Source organism: Neovison vison, chromosome 1 (genome assembly GCF_020171115.1).
Source record: "Neovison vison isolate M4711 chromosome 1, ASM_NN_V1, whole genome shotgun sequence".
Lineage (NCBI taxonomy): Eukaryota > Metazoa > Chordata > Mammalia > Carnivora > Mustelidae > Neogale > Neogale vison.
In genome coordinates, this window is record NC_058091.1 from 204,183,746 (window position 1) to 204,205,050 (window position 21,305).

A 21,305-nucleotide genomic window follows, 5' to 3' on the forward strand; every position below is an offset into this window, starting at 1 on the left:
GAAAGAGCTTACTCTGAGGGTCAAACTGCAGAAATGTTAGTTTCCTCTCCTGTCCTATCACCTTGATTCTCAGTGACTTTCATATATGAAATATTATATGGAAAATGAAGTGTTCTATTTATCTTGTAGTTTCAGTGTTTCAGAGTATTCTCACATTCATTGGAACAAAACATATGAAAGCATTTCGTAAATGGTAAAGCAGTATGCAAATGGAAGTTATTAGAATTGCTACTGCCTCGTTTTTTCATAAAACCCTGGGAAAGGTAGGTGTTAATACCACCTCTATCATATGAGGAGGAAATTGGGATGAGATCCGAAGATGTTAGCTCTATGTCCTTTGAGTGAATGATTTGGGGATTACAGAGAGCCAGTTAAACGTTCGTCGTATCAACAGTCTTCTAACCATAAACCAGTTTGATAATGGGTCTAATTATGAATAGAAGGATGAGGAAAGTGACATGATCCATTTTGCAGTTGCATGGACACAGAGAATACATTGTAGAAAAAAAAAGCTATTGGTAGCAGAACCAGTTCATAGGTAGTTGCAGTAGAGCAAGAGAGAGAAATTGGTGGGCCTGAGTGAGGTTGGTCTATGTAGGGTTGTGGAGAAATGGTGATAATTGAAGAGACATTTTGAAGCTAGAATTCATAGTTCTTACGATGAATGTGGGGGAGGCGGCGAGGTTGGGGCAGAGACTAAAACTCTCTGGCCAGGATCGTGATGTCATGTCCTAGGATGCAGAACAGAGGAAGCACAGGTTTAGGGCAAGAAGATAATAAGTTATGTTTTGGACATGTTGGGTTTTAGGTGTCAGAGGGACATATAAGAGGAGTCCAGTGAACAATTGGACATGTATATATGAGTCTGGCATACAGGGCAAACAGATCTTGGCTAAAAATATAAATTTGGGAATTAGCTTATTGATGGTAAATGGAGATCATATTACTAAATTGTGTGAAGCAGGGGAGGATGTCTGTCTTGTGAACCGGTTTTAATAATGCACTAAATGTTTTTGTATGTTTCTGTGTTCATTCTTCTAGAGAGTGGATGCATGACTTTTTTCACATTCATAAAAGCATCAGTGACAAGCACACAGATACAGTGGCGAAGAGGACCTGAGACCAAATACTGCAACACACATTTTGAAGAAATGGTCTTCAAGGGATATTTTGAAGGAGTGGCCACATAGGTGAAAGCAAAGCTAGAATCATGTAAGTCAAGGGGCAATGGTGTTTCGAGAATATGGGTGCTGCCACTGATGTCAGATAGTGGGAAAAGCTCAGGTAAAAGGAGGAGGGAAAGGCTCTACTGGTCTTATCTTCAAGGTACCTTGTCAAGAGCAATTTGTAATGAACTGGTGGGAGCAGAAATCTTTGTGTTGAGGGGTAAATGAGAATTGAGAAATGGTACCTCCTTTCTCAAGAGTCTGGACTAAGTCATTCTGAAACTAGTTATTATAATTACTGACCAGACGGTTTGAGATCATCCTGATAAACCAAAGAATTCATTGCTTAAAGTTTTATTTTGCAAAGGATTAGTTTAGCATCATAAAGGCAAAACATTGTGAGAGACAGCTTTTTAAACTATTTGATAACAGGTTGAGGACTACTGCTGAAAATGTGGTTTGCTTTCCTGGAAAAAGCAAAGCTTTAAGAAGATGCTTCTCCTATGAATCCTGTTGTGGCAGAATTGAAAATCTTTCCTCTCTCCCCACATGTATTATTATCATAGTTCATGAAATACTTTGGTGTGCTTACTCTTTTATATGTCCATGTCCTTCTACTCTGTTGTAAGCCTCTTGGGAGCAGGGACTGTATCATAATCATCTTTATATCCCCAATCACTAGCAAATAATTGGGACTTAATAAATGCATTGACTGAATGAATGATTTTTTATTATCTACTCAAATATATCTATTAGTCTCATTTTGAATTTCCATTTATACAATAAGAATTGGAATTTTTCTGTTGTCTTAAAGAGATGACTATTTTCCTACAATGCATTTGGAATATTATGAATAAGACAATGGAAAAGAAAATGTCACAATTCATTTGAAATGCAAAGAGCAAATAAACAGCAGTTAAATAACAGACATTAAATGTTGCACATATGTCAAGTAATAACAAGAATGCTTTTCCCAGAATTTAAAACATTGATGAGTGAGATTGTTGTGGCATTAGAATTTTTTTAGGCTAAAAAGGAGCCTGATGCAAATTAATATTCTATGCATTAGAAGAAAGGAGAGTGCAGTGAATTGGTAGAATCAGTTCTACTGACAGAAGACTCCACAACCTCAAAGCTTGCTATTTGACACTTTATAAGAGAGCTTGGAAAGCTTATGGCTGGGAGAGAGAATAAGGACAGTTTTCTTTGGTTGCAGTGGTTACACTTTTCATTCCTTCCTACCTCCGTGGGGATCACAGTGGACCCTCTCAGGAAGGACTTACTGCTATGCTAAAACAACACATAATTTAACAAAGAACAACACACATACATGCCATTGGGTAAATTAATTGAATTGGACATTTATTTATCCAACTCAGTCTTTGGTTATAGTGAAAGGGGCAGTGAGACTTTTCAAAGTGATTCTGATATAAGTAACAATGATGTGTGGAAAAATGAAACCTCATTTATTATGTCATCATACATCTATTTGGTGCCGTGCCCTGATGCCACTCCTCTAGTGATAATAAGCAAAGAGAATTTTAAAGATACAAAATATACCTTTTTAATAGAAAACAATGCAAATATTTATCTGCTTATTGGAATTCTGGGTGAACTTTTCTACCTATAACATCTGGCAGGAAATCTTACAAAAATAAGTTTGCTTGCAGAATTTCTGACCCTTGTTTTTGGATGATATGCTTAACAAAGAACAACACACATATATGCCATTGGGTAAATTCATTGAATTGGACATTTATTTATGTGATGTTAACAGTATTTGCAGCTACCATGTGAACAGCTTTTCCCACAGAGATTCTTCAGTCAGAATCTGAGACAGAGGATGTTCTTTTTCTCCTGATCATCTAAGCACATCAGAATGAAGTTGTTGTGATGAATTTTCCATCCTTAAAATAAATGTGCTTGGAAAAGAGCTACCTTAAGGGAATGGTTTTCTTCATATACTTTTACTTTCTGAGCAAAATGACTAGACTCCCTTCTTAATTCTCCCCACCAGAAAAGAGAAAATAAGATCATATTGAGTGCAATTTTTTAAATGGAAGATTTGACTGTATGGTTTTATTTGATCTCATTTATCTTTCCATATTTATTTATCTGGCCATTACTTCACCTCACCTCTAGACTCAAAGGCCAACTGCCTGCTTGATATCTCCACTAGAAGTTAATGGGCATCTCTAACTTAGCATGTCCAAAACTTGGTGCTTGGTCCCTGCCCCTTCCAACAATTTCCTTTCCCATAGCCATCTCTCTTACAGCAAAATGTACCACTATCCATCCACCCAGGAGCCCCTAGGAATTACCCCTCACTTCATAATCCCTTTACATGCCATCAGTTCTTTAGAAGTCTTATTAGTGTTGCTTCAAAACCTAGTTATAATAGGTCCACTTGTCAGGACCTTCCATAGCTACCAGTCCAGACCACCATCATCTCTTTAGGAGACAAAGACTTCCTACAACTGATCTCCCTCCTTCCATATTTGCTGCTTTATAGTCTATACTCAGTAAATAATCTTTTGAAAATCTAAACTGGATTGTACATTCACTAAATTAAACCCTTTTATGGCTTCCCACTGCTGACTCCTTCCACAGTCTGCAACGGTCTATGAGATTTGGACCTTGCCCACCTCCCTGACCTCGGTTCATTCCACTTTTCTCTCATGATGTTCCCACAAGAGAGCCCACCTGTGAACACACCAAGCTCACACCTCCTTAAGACAGTTGAATCCCCTCTCGTGTTCCAGATCTTCACGTTTGCCTGGGTTTTTTTTGAGGGGGTGCGCATTTGGGGGTCAACTCAAATATGCCCTCCTCAGATATCCTCCAGGACCACCTGATCTAAATCTTAACCTGAAAACTTTACATTTATTACTCTGTTGGGCTTTTTTCATAGCTCATCATAATCTGATACTTTCTTTTTTTATTATCCAACTATCCCAAATAAAAAGTATCCTCTGTGAAAACAGACATTTTATCTGCTATCTCAACCACAGTATCCATAGCAGCTGCAAAAGTTTTGGTCCATAGTGAACACTTGTTCATATTTGTTGAATGAATAAATGAAAGAAGCCCCAGGAATTTTAATAAGTATATTTAGAAATATAACAATCAATAGCACTAATAGTAATAGGCTGAGCTTTTGTGCAATAATTATTAATGTGTCAATTGTAAAGGGCCTAATAATCCAGATGATGGTTCTTTCAGTGCATTTTCAGTACAAAATGCATTGTACTAGCTCTGGGAATTAAATCCCTGAAGAATCATAATATACAAAATCAAATTTTTTTTTAAAGATTTTATTTATTTATTTGAGAGAGAGAGACAGTGAGAGAGAGCACGAGCGAGGAGAAGGTCAGAGAGCGAAGCAGACTCCCCATGGAGCTGGGAGCCTGATGCGGGACTCGATCCCGGGACTCCAGGATCACGCCCTGAGCCGAAGGCAGTCGTCCAACCAACTGAGCCACCCAGGCGTCCCCCAAAATCAAATTTTTTGAGGTTGTAGGTTGAGATAAACTAAAAAATCGGAGCAAATCTGGAGATGGGTTAAGAGAGGCTGACAGGGGCACCTGGATGGCTCAGTGGGTTAAACATCTGCCTTCGGCTCAGGTCATGATCTCAGGGTCCTGGGATCGAGTTCTGCATTGGGCTGTCCACTTGGCAGGGAGCCTGCTTCCTCCTCTCTCTCTCTGCTTGCCTCTCTGCCTACTTGTGATCTCTCTCTATAAAATAAATAAATAAAATCTTTAAAAGAAAAAAGAGAGGCTGACAAATGAGCAAATGTGTAGAGTGAATGGAGTGAGAGGTATTTGAAGTTCTGGTGGGAAGGTCGCCTTGGCAAGTGGAAATTGAACTGAGAAGAGCAGCCCTTAAGAGACTCTTTACCTTGGTTGACCTGAATTGAGTTGGGATTACACTGAAGGTTTAGAGGTAAGATTAAGAATTAACTTGTATGGGCATGCCTGGGTGGCTCAGTGGGTTAAACCCTCTGCCTTTGGCTCAGGTCATGATCCCAGGGTCCTGGGATCGAGCCCCGCATTGGGCTCTCTGCTTAGGGAGAAGACTGCTTCCTCCTCTCTCTCTCTCTCTCTCTGCCTGCCTCTCTGCCTAATTATGATCTCTGTTTGTCAAAAAAATAAATCTTTAAAAAAAAAAAAAAGAAAAAGAATTAACTTGTATGGGCGCACCTGGGTGGCTCAGTGGGTTAAAGCCTCTGCCTTCGGCTCAGGTCATGATCCAGGGTCCTAGGATTAAGCCCCGCATCGGGCTTTCTGCTCAGTAGGGAGCCTGCTTCCTCCTCTCTCTCTCTCTCTCTCTGCCTGCCTCTCTGCCTACTTGTGATCTGTCTGTCAAATAAATAAAATCTTAAAAAAAAGAATTAAGTTGTATGATAATGTAAATACAGCAGGCATTAGGAAGAGTTTTCTTTTTTAAAGGATCTCTCACTTTTTATCATGATAGGTAACTCACAGAAACAAGAAAGAGAACAATCTGGGGGAGTATGGGAAACAAAGTCTCCGAAAGTAATACACAAAGTATATACATTTGCAAAGAAAAGGTGAGGTCCTGATAAGATCCAAAAAGATATAAAACAGTAGATGGTGACCTGGACTCCTAAGAGTTGATACCAAAAGACACATTCAGGCAATCCTAATTATCCATGGCAACATGGCAAGTGTTAACCCTGGGATGCTTCTCCTCATCACCCGGCAGTCAGAATTCAATGTGTGAATTTGGAATAGAAACTCATTTTGCCTTCACACAACATAATTATGAGGTAAATTTTCTGGAAAAACAATGCATGTAATAGATTCCAAAGTCAAGTGGAAGTGATTTTTAAATTATTTGCTATTTTGGGTTATTCAAAATAACCAAACATTGATTTTATAGCTATATCATCACATATTTGAAATGAATGAAAGAATAAATGAATTTATATACAGTGAAACATTAGATTGGGGTGGTAATTGGCTGCAAATAGAAAAGTAGGGCAGTTCAATATGTAAGCTCTTATTTCTAGCATAACTTTGTGTTTTAAAATTTATAAATGTTATCTATATAACATATACACACATAAATAAAATCAAATGGATTCCAGGCTACAATGCACCTGACAGATTATCTAATCAAATCCTTCATCATCATAGGCAGAAATAATCAGTTTTACCATTAAACATGTGCTCAAACATGTGATCAAAATTACTGTGTAAAGTATGACTAAGGAACTTTAACCCAGAGAGGATGTTGGTTTTGTTCAAGGGCACACTATTGTTTTAGGGTGGAACTGGCATGGTTCTTGACTCCTAGGATAATAGTCTCCTAAGAAGAGTATGTCACCATATCCATCGTTGGGTAACTCAAACCAAGTTAATTAGAACTATTTAAATAGTTCATTTCTCTGTCAGGTGATTATTATTTGGGATTGCCATTTCATGGTCTCCTAAAAGCACTTGTTAGGAAAGAAAGCAAGAAATTTGGGTCATTCTTCCCAATGTTCTACTTACAATAATTGAATAAAATCCTAGTATTTCTTTTCCACAATAGGGTTTGCTGCCAGAACACAAGTGTTGTGAAAACCACCACTCAGCCTAAACCAAAATGGGAAAGGAAAAGACTCACATCAACATCATTGTCATTGGACACAACACATAGATTTGGGCAAGTATACCACTGCTGGTCATCTGATCTACAAATGTGTTGGGACCGACAAAAGAACTATCGAAAAATATGAGAAGGAGGCTGCTGAGATGGGAAAGGGCTCCTTTGAGTATGGCTGGGTCTTGGATAAACTGAAAGCTGAACATGAATGTGGGATCACCATTGATAGCTCCCTGTGGAAATTCAAGACCAGCAACTATTACATGGCTGTCATTGATGCCCCAGGACACAGAGACTTTATCAAAAACATGATGACAGGCGCATCTCAGGCTGACTCTACTGTCCTTATTGATGTTGCTGGTGTTGGTAAATTTGAAGCAGGTGTCTCCAAGAATGGGCAGACCAGTGAGCATGCCCTTCTGGCCGATACACAGGGTGTAAAACAATAATTGTTGGTGTCAGCAAAATGGATTCCATTGAGCCGCCCTACAGCCAGAAGAGATACAAGGAAATCATTAAGGATGTCAGCACCTACATTAAGAAAATTGGATACAAAACTGACGAAGCAGCATTTGTCCTAGTTTCTGGTTGGAATGGTGACAACATGCTGGAGCCAAGTGCTAACATGCCTTGGTTCAAGGAATGGAAAGTCACCCATAAAGACGGAATGCCCGTGGAACCACAGTGCCTGAAGCTCTGGATTGCATTCTGCACCAACTCACCCAACTGACGAGCCCTTGCGTCTGCCTCTCCAGAAGCACGTCTACAAAATTGGTGGTATTGGTTCTGTCCCTATAGGATGAGTGGAGACTCGTGTTCTTAAATCTGACATGGTGGTCACCTTTGCTCCAGTCAATGTTATAACTGAAGTAAAGTCTGTTGAAATGCACCATGAAGCTCTTCCTGGGAACAGTGTGGGCTTCAATGTCAAGAACATACCTGTCAAAGATGTTCATCATGGCAGTGTGGCCGCTGACAACAAAAATGGCCCACCAGTGGAAGCAGCTGGCTTCACAGCTCAGGTGATTATCCTGAATCATCCAGGCCAGTGCTCGCTCCGGCAGCACATATACTGAATCATCCAGGCCAAATCAGTGCTGGATGTGCACCTGTGCTGGGTTGTCACATAGCTCACATTGCTTGCAAGTTTGCTGAGCTGAAGGAAAAGATAGATTTTTGTTCTGGAAAAAAAGCTGGAAGATTGTCCCAAGTTCTTGAAATCTGATGATGCTGCCGTTGTTGGTATGGTTCCTGGGAAGCCTGTGTGTGTTGAGAGCTTCTCTGACTATCCTCCTCTGGGCTGTTTTGCTGTTCATGACATGAGACAGACAGTTGCTCTGGGTGTCATCAAAGCAGTGGACAAAGGGCAGCTAGAGCTCGCAAGGTCACCAAGTCTGCCCAGAAAGTTCAGAAGGCTAAATGAATATTATCCCCAGTACCTGTCACCCCAGTCTTACTCAGTGGTGGAAGGACAGTCTCAGAACTGTTTGTGTCAGTTGGCCATGTAAGTTTAATAGTAAGCCTGGTCAATGATAACAATGCGTCGTAAAACCTTCAGAAGGAAAGGAGAATTGTGGACCATTTGTTTTTGTGTCTGGGTGTGTATGGCAGCTTTAAGTTATTAGCTTTTAAAGTCAGTACTTTTTAATGGAAACAGCTTGACCAAAAATCTTTCACAGAATTTTTTTTTAAACTTCTGTCTTTTTTTTTCCAATTTATTTATTTTCAGAAAAACAGTATTCATTATTTCTTTCACAGAATTTTGAGACCCATTAAAACAAAAGTTGAATGAGGAAAAAAATCCTAATATTTGAAGGAAGTAGATTTCAATTTTGGACTATCTTTATTCTCTGGCCCACATAATACTGGAGAACTTGTATAATTAACAAAATTATACTGTAACTTCAACATCCTTAAATTAAATATGTTTAAAATTTGCTATAGGAATTTGTCACTTTTTCATATGTTTTTTGACCGAAAGTGTATGCCTTTATTTCTTTTAGGAACTTTGGAACACAGAAGCGACTGTTGACACCTGATTTCTCTTTGGCAGATGACCAGATAGAATCAGCATTAACAACGTGCAGAAAATGCCAAACGTGGGGGAAATGACAAATGTGCCAGATGATTTAATATCGAGTAAAGATAAAGGTTAACAGAAACGATCTTTTCCTCTTAGTTTGCAAAATAAGTTAAAAATGCTTTTTGCCTTTGCAAAATACTTTACAAAGCATAACTTTAAAATGAAAAGAGTGGTTTTTATATATGTTCTGTGAAAGCGCTATTATACAACTGATAGTCACAGAGCAGTTATGCTCAGAATATGTTTACTAGTAAAAGGAGATATTTAAGCCCAACATTTGGGAAAAAAGTAAATAATGAGAATCAAATAACTTCTTCCACTAGCTTGAACAGTCATAATCAAACCTGGAAGTGTTTTAGATATGGACTCCTGGCCAGTCTTTTTGCTCTTGTCAACAGAGGGGCCTGGTGGCAGAAGAGGGCAAATGAGCTTGAATGCAGCATCATCCTGGTTGGCAAAGCAGACTGGCTATGGCCTCTACAATCATTTTATATTTTTCCCTTTAATGAGAGTATCTTAATATCCTTCTTTTAATTCTAAATGTAAGAACTAGCCAATGCAGGTAACTTTTTAAAAAATGTAGAAAGGCACAAAGGAAAAATGAAAAATTTAAAAACAAAAACCAGGGGCGCCTGGATAGCTCAGTGGGATAGGCCTCTGCCTTGGGCTCAGGTCATGATCTCAGCGTCCTGGGATTGAGCTGGGCATTGGGCTCTCTGCTTGGCAGGGAGCCTGCTTCCCCCTCTCTCTGCCTGCCTCTCTGCCTATTTGTGATCTATCTCTCTGTCAAATAAAATAAAATAAAATCTTTAAAATAAATAAATAAATAAAACCAAAAATCATCACCAATCTGACTCTCCAAATATAATCCCTGTTAAGATCTAGGGATATTGTGACCGTTAAGTTATGCCATATATTCTGCTTTTACCTTTCTTATCAGTTATGTAGTAGCCAATTTCTCATTTCAGTACTTTTTGACACCATCCCTTAAATGGCTGCATTCTATTCCATTATATGAATATACTATAACTTAGTTAACCAGTCTCCAATAATTAGAGGTCTAGACTTTTATTTTTTGCTATTATTGATAATGTTAGCACATTAATTTTTATTCTTTGGTATTTCAACTTTTTTCAAATAGGGTTACCATGCAAAGGAAGAGTAAAGGAATGAATAAAAACTCATTAGAATAAAGAGTTATAGGTCCCCCAGCGCGCTCACCTCCCGCACCTGGGCCATCGCGAGGCTGCAGCTTGAGGAGCCCCCTCTTAAATTCAGGTTCCCAACATGCTGAGTGCCCGCATACCCACCCAGGAGTTGGGGCCCAGCTCCGAATCGAGGCCAACAGGGGCAGATCAGTATGGCGGAAACACCGGAGTTCAATGACGTCTATCAGGAGGTTCCATGAACGATGGCCGGCTGAGGTTGAGCCTCCAGGATATTTTCAAGAATAGTAAGGCGGCAAAGTGGACAATAGCCAGGCCAGTGAGTTGACTGAAGGCATCTGGCGCCGTGTCGCCCTGGCCCACAGACTTAAACTGCTTGTGAAGAATGGCCATGTCTACAAGTATGACAGCTTCCGAGAATCAGAGTTTGAGAAACTCTTGGACTTCTTCAAAACTCACTATCGCCTTGAGCTGATGGAGAAGGACCTCTGTGTGAAGGGCTGGAACTGGGGAACGGTGAAGTTTGGTGGGCAGCTGCTTTCCTTTGACATTAGTGACCAGCCTGTCTTTGAGATACCCCTCAGCAATGTGTCCCAGTGTACCACTGGCAAGAACGAGGTGACACTGGAATTCCACCAGAACGATGACACAGAGGTGTAAATTCATATCTCTCAATAGTTACCCTGAACGTTAATGGACTAAATGCCCCAAACAAAAGACACAGGGTATCAGAATGGATAAAAAAACAAACCCCATCTATATGTTGCCTACAAGAAACTCATTTTAAACCTGAAGACACCTACAGATTTAAAGTGAGGGGGTGGAAAAGAATTTACCATGCTAATGGACATCAGAAGAAAGCAGGAGTGGCAATCCTTATATCAGATCAATTAGATTTTAAGCCAAAGATTTGGCTCAGAGATGAGGAAGGACACTATATCATACTCAAAGGATCTGTCCAATAAGAAGATCTAACAATTTTAAATATATATGCCCCCAACGTGGGAGCAGCCAACTATATAAACCAATTAATAACAAAATCAAAGAAACACATCAACAATAATAGTAGGGGACTTTAACACTCCCCTCACTGAAATGGACAGATCATCCAAGCAAAAGATCAACAAGGAAATAAAGGCCTTAAATGACACACTGGACTAGATGGGCATCACAGATACATTCAGAACATTTTATCCCAAAGCAACAGAATACACATCCTTCTCTAGTGCACATGGAACATTCTCCAGAATAGATCACATCCTTGGTCCTAAATCAGGTCTCAACCGGTATCAAAAGATTGGGATCATTCCCTGCATATTTTCAGACCACAACGCTCTGAAGCTAGAACTCAAATCACAAGAGGAAGTTTGGAAAGAACCCAAATACATGGAGACTAAACAGCATCCTTCTAAAGAATGAATGGGTCAACCCAGAAATTAAAGAAGAATTGAAAAAATGCATGGAAACAAATGATAATGAAAACACAATGGTTCAAAATCTGTGGGACACAACAAAGGCAGTCCTAAGAGAAAAATATATAGCGGTACAAGCCTTTCTCAAGAAACAAGAAAGGTCTCAAGTACACAACCTAACCCTACACCTAAAGGAGCTGGAGAAAGAACAAGAAAGAAACCCTAAACCCAGCAGGAGAAGAGAAATCATAAAGATCAGAGCAGAAATTAATGAAATAGAAACCAAAAAAACAATAGAACAAATCAACGAAACTAGGAGCTGGTTCTTTGAAAGAATTAATAAGATTGATAAACACCTGGCCAGACTTATCAGAAAGAAAAGAGAAAGGACCCAAATAAATAAAATCATGAATGAAAGAGGAGAGATCACAACTAACACCAAAGAAATAAAGACAATTATACGAACATACTATGAGCAACTCTATGCCAACAAATTTGACAATCTGGAAGAAATGGATGCATTCCTAGAGACATATAAACTACCACAACTGAACCAGGAAGAAATAGCCTGAAAAGACCCATAACCAGTAAGGAGATTGAAACAGTCATCAAAAATCTCCAAACAAACAAAAGCCCAGGGCCAGACGGCTTCCTGGGGGAATTCTAACATTTAAAGAAGAACTAATTCCTATTCTCCTGAAACTGTTCCAAAAAATAGAAATGGAAGGAAAACTTCCAAACTCATTTTATGTGGCCAGCATCACCTTGAATCCCAAAACCAGACAAGGATCCCATCAAAAAAGAGAACTATAGACCAATATCCTTGATGAACACAGATGCAAAAATTCTCACCAAAATACTAGCCAATAGGATTCAACAGTACATTAAAAGGATTATTCACCACGACCAAGTGGGATTTATTCCAGGGCTGCAAGGTTGGTTCAGCATCCACAAATCAATCAATGTGATACAACACATTAATAAAAGAAAGAACAAGAACCATATGATACTCTCAATAGATGCTGAAAAAGCATTTGACAAAGTACAGCATCCCTTCCTGATCAAAACTCTTCAAAGTATAGGGTTAGAGGGCATATACCTCAATATTATCAAAGCCATCTATGAAAAACCCACCGCAAATATCATTCTCAATGGAGAAAAACTGAAAGCTTTTCTGCTAAGGTCAGGAATACAGCAGGGATGTCCATTATCACCACTGCTATTCAACATAGTACTAGAAGTCCTAGCCTCAGCAATCAGACAACAAAAGGAAATTAAAGGCATCCAAATAGGCAAAGAAGAAGTGAAACTATCACTCTTTGCAGATGATATGATACTATATGTGGAAAACCCAAAAGACTCCATTCCAAATCTGCTAGAACTTGTACAGGAATTCAGTAAAGTGTCAGGATATAAAATCAATGCACAGAAATCAGTTGCATTTCTCTACACCAACAAGACAGAAGAGAAATTAAGGAATCAATCCCATTTACAATTGCACCCCAAACCATAAGATACCTAGGAATAAACCTAACCAAAGAGGCAAAGAATCTATACTCAGAAAACTATAAAGTACTCATGAAAGAAATTGAGGAAGACACAAAGAAATGGAAAAATGTTCCATGCTCCTGGATTGGAAGAACAAATACCGTGAAAAAGTCTATGCTACCTAAAGCAAACTACACATTTAATGCAATTCCTATCAAAGTCCCATCCATTTTTTTCAAAGAAATGGAACAAATTATCCTAAAATTTATATGGAACCAGAAAAGACCTCGAATAGCCAAAGGATTATTGAAAAAGAAAGCCAAAGTGGGTGGCATCACAATTCCGGATTTCAAGCTCTATTACAAAGCTGTCATCATCAAGACAGCATGGTACTGGCACAAAAACAGACACACAGATCAATGGAACAGAATAGAGAGCCCGAAATAGACCCTCAACTCTATGGTCAACTAATCTTCAACAAAGCAGGAAAGAATGTCCAATGGAAAAATGACAGCCTCTTCAATAAATGGTGTTGGGAAAATTGGACAGCCACATGCAGAAAAATGAAGTTGGACCATTTCCTTACACCACACATGAAAATAGACTCAAAATGGATGAAGGATCTCAATGTGAGAAAGGAATCCATCAAAATCCTTGAGGAGAACACAGGCAGCAACCTCTTCGACCTCAGCCATAGCAGCATCTTCCTAGGAACATCACCAAAGGCAAGGGAAGCGAAGGCAAAAATGAACTATTGGGACTTCATCAAGATCAAAAGCTTTTGCACAGCAAAGGAAACAGTTAACAAAACCTAAAGACAACTGACAGAATGGGAGAAGATTTTTGCAAACAACATATCTGATAAAGGGCTAGTGTCCAACATCTATAAAGAACTTAGCAAGCTCAACACCCAAAGAACAAATGATCCAATCAAGAAGTGGGCAGAAGACGTCCAGATGGCCAACAGACACATGAAAAAGTGCTCCATATCACTCGGCATCAGGGAAATACTAATCAAAACCACAATGAGATATCACCTCATACCAGTCAGAATGGCTAAAATTAACAAGTCAGGAATGACAGATGCTGGCAAGGATGCAGAGAAAGGGGAACCCTCCTACACTGTTGGTGGGAATGCAAGCTGGTGCAACCACTCTGGAAAACAGCATGGAGGTTCCTCAAAATGTTGAAAATAGAACTACCGTATGACCCAGCAATTACAATACTGGGTATTTACCCTAAAGATACAAACGTAATGATCCGAAGGGGCATGTGTACCCGGATATTTATAGCAGCAATGTCTACAATAGCCAAACTATGGAAAGAACCTAGATGTCCATCAATTAGATGAATGGATAAAGAAGATGTGGTATATATACACAATGGAATACTATGCAGCTATCAAAAGAAATGAAATCTTGCCATTTGTGACGACATGGATGGAACTAGAGGGTATCATGCTTAGTGAAATAAGTCAAGTGGAGAAAGACAACTGTCATATGATCTCCCTGATATGAGGGGTGGTGATGCTACATGGGGGGTTAAAGGGGTAGGAGAAGAATAAATGAAACAAGATGGAATTGGGAGGGAGACAAACCATAAGTGACTCTTAATCTCACAAAACAAACTGAGGGTTGCTGGGGAGAGGGAGGCTGGGAAAAGGGGGGTGGGGTTATGGACATTGGGGAGGGTATGTGCTATGGTGAGTTCTGTGACGTGTGTAAACCTGGCGATTCACAGACCTGTACCCATGGGATAAAAATATATGTTTATAAAAAATTAAAAAAATAAAATTATGAGCTAACATTAAAAAAAAGGAATAAAGAGTTATAGAAGTTATGAAAAGTTATCTTTTGACAGTTTAGCACTGCTTGATATAATGCAGAATTAATCATTAAATTAGGTCTTGTTTACTAAAAAAAATGGGTGTGTGTATATATTTAGACTCTGAGTTGTGGTTTATACCATATAATCATAATATTAGAAAAATAAGTGCATTTTTGCAAAGGTTTTTTTTTGTTTAGGATAGCTGTAAAGTTTGTACAGAATCTTCATTAGCAGTTTATTAAATACAAAAACACTGTGGTTGGGCTTTCAATTAAAGTTAAATTGGCAAAAGTTATAAATCCATATCATCTCCTAACAACAGAAGGAACTAATAAGAAACATATCTTGAAGGCAATTCTTGTATAAAGGCATATATTTTTATTTTTATTTTGTTTTATTTTTTTAAGATTTTATTTATTTATTTGACAGAGAGAGAGAGAGAGAGATCACAAGTAGGCAGAGAGAGAGGGGAAACAGGCTCCCTGCTGAGCAGAGAGCCTGATGCAGGGCTCGATCCCAGGACCCTGAGATCATGACCTGAGCCGAAGGCAGAAGCTTAACCCACTGAGCCACCCAGGTACCCGCAAACCATATATTTTTAAATATGATATTGCACTGTTTATTAAAAAGCCTTTGGGAAATTTTGACCAGGAAAAGGAATAGAGACTGCTCGCCTACACCTATAAATGGTGGCTTAACATAATGATGTGATAGAGCTGCATTCTGATGTGGATTTAAGGAATAAGGATAAAACCCAAGTAAATATATTTTGTGACACCGATTTTAACCATGAAAGGACTGAATTTGTTAAGAAGATTCTTTCTTATGAGTTTTATTTTATGTAAAACTATGTCCTGAGCTTTTTTTATCCTCCGAAAAAAACAAGGCTTCTGACTTTACTATCCAATTTTCATGGACATTAAACTATATGAACTAAATACATGCACATACACAAAGAATTTCTGCAAGTCTGTAAAACCAAGTTTCTTTACTATCTTGATGAGTTCCACTGAGGTCAGTTTATAAACTAAACATGAGTGGGGATATTCCCACATTAGACTTATGAAATAGGTTAACAATTTCATATGAGATGCTATTGCTCTTCCGGGCAAGTATATTTCATAGCCAATAACACAAAATCAAGAAATGCATCCATACCAAGAACACATTTTGTTGCTTTAAAGAAAGGAAATATTATTTCTTTTCCTGGAATTAATTTCTTGACTCATAGCTGTAGTAACTTCCATTTTTCCTTCCCCAGACCTAGTACAAATTCCACACATATTATGGATCAGAACATAAGCCTTTAGAAAAATCTATATAAGTCAGCTGTTTACAATTTTTTTTTCTCTATTGGTTAGCTGCAAGTGGGTTTTTACATAGACCCAGAAATGCAGAAAGAATTCTCTATAGCCACATCCAGCACAGTGTGTCATACAATATTGTAAAAAAGGTTCGTATTGTTTTCAGGTCAGATTCTTTAAAGCAGATGCACATTACGGTAATCTGATAATAAATACCCAAACAAAGCTGTACATAGTCACATCTTTGAACACTTTGTGCACGTTATACAAATCATACAAAAACATGGTGGATGTTGAGATTAACATGACCAGCAGATAATGATGTCAGCAGCACTACAATATTAAGAATATGAGAAAATATTCCTGTTGCATTTATTCTCAATATGAAGATACAGTGTTAGCATCAATTTAAAAATTCTGTTTTTAGAATAGAATTTGCTACCAGAATACATCTCCATAAACAACCACTGTTTACACACTAAAATACCAGATCAGCTTATATATACACATATAAACTTTTATATACACCAAGATAATTATTAAACTTGTTGATTTTGCAAAAAAATTTAAATTATTATAATATTGTGATTATAATAATTATTATAAATTATAATAATTTCTTTGATTATATGCCTGTTCCCAATCTTTCTGCTCTAAACACATAAGTAGATTTGCATGTGATGCACAGTAAAATATCAGCTATAAAATCTGAAACAATTCTTACTCTGATAGTACTGTTGTTTAACACAAAAGTAATGCATTGTTTTTTATCTGTTCCCTGAAAACTACAAAACTATAAGCCTTCTTAGTACATCTTCAGGAAGCAATATTGGCAATTAAGAAGTATTCCAAAACTGTAATGACATAATTGGAGGGATTTTTTTTTTAAAGGTAAGGAACTTCATTTCTACAAAGTAACTCTCTTGGATTCTCATTAAACCAAAGCTTACATAGATACGAAAAATGTATAAATGTGTAAATGACCATGGCAGCCATGTGGTTTATAACTATCATCCTGGAGTCAGATAACCTGAATATGAGTTCTAGGTGGAGAAGAAGGTAAAGAGAGTTTATGGATGTTGGTTGTCTATGCTCTGCTGTATCCTAAGTGTTTGTATATCTCATCTCAGTTGATCCTCATGTCTCTATAAGGCAGATATCATGTGTTCCATTTGATAGTTGTTGAAACAGAAGCTCAGTGGTTTCATGCAACTCATTCCTAATGACATTGCAAGGATGGGAAACTGAATTTTTAGGCAATATTCATCCTTGGTCCATTACAGCACTCATTCTCTGGCTCTAACCTTTGAAATTGGACTTTCTTTGCATATTAGGTTCCTCATGTGTGGGAGATGAAAAGAAATACTGCATTACCTATCTTCCAAGGTGTTTTAAGAATCAAATGCAATGGGAAACGACTTGGAAAGCTATGTGGAATGTTGCAAATATAAGACTTACCAGAATAAACAGTTAGGTTTTATTAGTGATAAAAGCTACAACCTGTATTCCATCACACTTGCTTCTTTTCTTCTCTTCCCATTTGTTCTTCTAACATCGTCTCCCCTTATTCATTTCTTCCCCTACCAGTGAAGATTCTCTCTGTCAGTTTCGAGTTGCCCAATAAGAGCACTGAACTGAGACGCCAGAATGTACTGTTTCTCTTCCCCTGTTTAGCCTTCATATTCTTCTGGCTGTTGAGTCAAGGGGCTGTTTTCAAGTTCCAGAGGCCACCATAGGCCTTGGCTGTGGTCCCCTTTCTCCATTGTCAAAGCCAACAACAGTATGTTGATGCTTCCCACGTCACCTTTCTCTCTTGCCACATTTAGGGACCTGTGTGATAAGATTGGGTCCAGGATAACCTCCCCATCTCAAACCTTAATCACATCTGCAAAATTTCTTTTGCCATGTAAGGTAAAATAGTCACAGTTTCCAGTGATTAGGGCATGGAGATCTTTGGAGGACCATTCAGCCTGTGACACAGCTTCTAATGATATAATTTAAGCCCAAGAATCAGCCATTTCAAAGTCCAGCCCTGTTCCTGAACTTTTTAGCCATTGAGAGGAAAAATCCCATTTTTTGGTCAATGCAGCTTGAGTCAGTTATTTTGCCGCTTGCAACTTAAAAAACCCTAACTAATACATAATGTGACTGTAACTCTGGCTTTTTTTTTTTTTAATTGTGTTCATTTGTATTCCAAAGAGCTGCTATTTCCAGGCATGCTCTTTGGAGAATGTTGATTTTTTTTTTTTCCAACTCCCTGATTTTATAGAGGAAACCAAGACTGCAAAGAAGAAAACTGATTTTCTCAAGGTCCCAACCTCAACAGTGAATTTCCAGATTCCAGGCTCTCATTACAGTGTTTGTATATATGAACATTTTCGCATTCATCATGGATGTCTAGTTTCCCCTGCAATGGCCAGCCACCTCAGCATCTCTTTTGGTGAAGACTTGCAAAGTCCTTCTTTGTGCCCCAGCAAGCTACCATCTTAATTTTATTTCCAGTTGCAATTCTGCTTTTCTTTTAGCTAAAAAAGTCTATTGCCTACTTGACCGTTGCACTGATTATTCACTCATTTGTTTGTTTTTTTTTTTTTAAACAAAACAACTTAGCTGGCACTAGTAAACTAAGTTGACATCTCATATTTGTACATGAATTAAATCTTCACATGTTATTGTGACTTTTCTTTTTAAAGAAATGATAGAGGAGCCCCTCTTGATTTTGGCTCAGGTCATGATCTTTGGGTCATGATCAACAGGGAGTCTGCTTGAGAGTCTCCTCCCTCTGCCCCTTACCCCACTCACATACTCACTCTCTAAAAATAAATAAATAAGTTCTAAAAAGAAAGAAATCTTAGAAATTTTTAATAACAATATCGTCATCTTCCTGTAGGCAAACGTTTGTTACTGTTATAGTTCCTGATGACCTGGGCCAAGGTGACCTTGTTCCGTTCTTAGTTTGGAAATGTATCTGTTTTTTCTGGCAAGGATATAAGAATGCACAATGGAAAAGGATTTCTGATTTCTGGGACTGAGAACAGCTTAGTCACAGCCACTCATGCCTTGCTCAAGAGGTATCTGTGATGTTTTGATCCTGTTGCTAGATATCAGTTTGGATTTAAAAAATAAAGTAATACATTAGCATTAAATAAACTTGGGACTTTTCAGAGTTAATTGTATATTAAATTTTACACCAACAAATCTCATTTTATATATTTTGTTTATTTTTTGAAAGAGCAGAAGCAAATATGTGCTGCTACTTGGTGTTTTTCTCTCTTCCTAGCCTCTTCTTTGCTCCTCATACTGCCAACCTAAGTGTATCCTGACACAGGATACACAGGATACAGCTTGGCAAACTCAGAATCCCAAAGCCTGGGGTGCCTGGGTGGCTCAGTGGGTTAAAGCCTCTGCCTTCAGCTCAGGTCATGGTCCCAGGGTCCTGGGATCGAGCCCCACTTTGGGCTCTCTGCTCGGTGGGGAGCCTGCTTCCTCTTCTCTCTCTGCCTATCTCCTCTGCCTACTTGTAATCTCTGTCTGTCAAATAAATAAAAATCTTAAAAAAAAAAAAAAAAGAATCCCAAAGCCTCCTTATCATGCTTTCCAATGACCATTGAGGCCTATTTTTTTGGTAAAGTTTGTGGGGTCCAGATGGTCCCATGATGAATGGAGATGGAAAGGTCACTCCCTTTGGATCTCTCCAACAAATTGCTGTGCTTTCCATATCCAAGCCAGAATCCACTGTCAAAATATATGTATATATTTTTTATTTTTTCTTTGTCTATTCAGTGCTGCTGCCTCACTTCCAAAAAGAAAAAAAAACAGGTCTTTTTTCTTGACATGGAGATGACATGTACAAGTTATTGCTGATTTCTGAAACTTCGCTTTACCCACTGCTGCTGAATTAAAAAAAAATAATAAGGTAAGTGTTGTTTTATTTCCATCGGTTTTCAATTTTGGTAGAGATAAAAGTGTGTGTGTGTCTATCTATCTGTCTGTCTATCTCCTCATGGTTAACAAGAGATGCAACCCACAATCAAATTGTTTAAGTTTAAATTCTTATCCCCTCACCTGCTTATCCCCTCACCTGTGTGATTCTAAGCAGGTTACTCACCTTCTATATTCCTCAGTTATGTCAGCTGTAAAATGAAAATAATAATAATGCCTTCCACCTGAGTTGATGTAAGATAATACACACAGAGTGCTTGAACCAGTATCTAATTTGCAGTAGTGCTCAAGAGGGATGGTTATTGTTATTGTTGTTGTTGTTGTTATTTAAGAAGTAAATTCTATGTCTACTGTGAACCAAGGAAGCTAATAAACTCTAGGTAGAAGTAGAGAAAAGAATAATAGAAGAAAAAGTAGATATATGTAGGTTACCAGGAAAAAGACAAAAGAAAGAGGCATAAGAACACTAATTTTTTTTTCTCTAACCTCTAAACCACAAGAAGCTGTAGCATGTCCTTCCAATAAGCCCCCCATCTTTGGGCTTTCCCACACAAGAAGTCTAGATTCTGTAATTGGAAAATACCAAATTGAGGAATACTCTGGTTAAGAGGGCTTCCGAGGACTAATTTGGTTGCCTCGTTACTATATTTTATATTATTTCTGTGGGAAATACATTCCAGATTACAAACAAACCAAACTATAAAAGAACTTTTGAAATGAGACCCATAAGTAAATGAGGAATACATTTTTGTTTGAAGAGGAGAAAGCAATGTAGGTGCCATTTGGATGGTTATGGTCTTGTCACCATCATGCTAGATGTTTTTTGCTGCTTTTTATATAAAAAGGAAATCAACATGAGTTTTTAAATGTTGATTTAATTTCAAACAAGTGTAGAACTAATGTCTTCCCTAAACATTTATAAATGCAATCTTTCATTATATTTGTCTTTTTATGGAATAATAAGAACTTCAAAAGAGAATTTTTAAAGTATATAATGAATTTGGCATTATAATGAAATTCAGGAAATAGTTCCAATTTTAAAGACGTGAGAAAAGGAGGGAAATCAAGATGATGATTATCAATCATTGCAGAATAAACAGCAATAATTCCAAAAGTACAGTTGTAGCTGACAAAGTGCTATATGATGTAAATTGTTGTTCTTTGTATTTTTCAGATTTTTACTTTTAGAAAAATTATAATTTAACTTTTCTTGGTTAACATATCTTTATATGTACATGATAGAAAAATAGTATACTTAACAAAGAAAGACTTAATTGAGATACCAAAAGTCAATCTTTTTAATT

At 37.9% G+C, this 21,305-nt stretch overlaps 1 pseudogene; it reads left to right on the plus strand.

The window, feature by feature from the left end:
- The first annotated feature begins 6,779 nt into the window (after positions 1–6,779).
- On the plus strand, positions 6,780–8,202 carry LOC122917712 (annotated as a pseudogene).
- Positions 8,203–21,305: the final 13,103 nt, after the last annotated feature.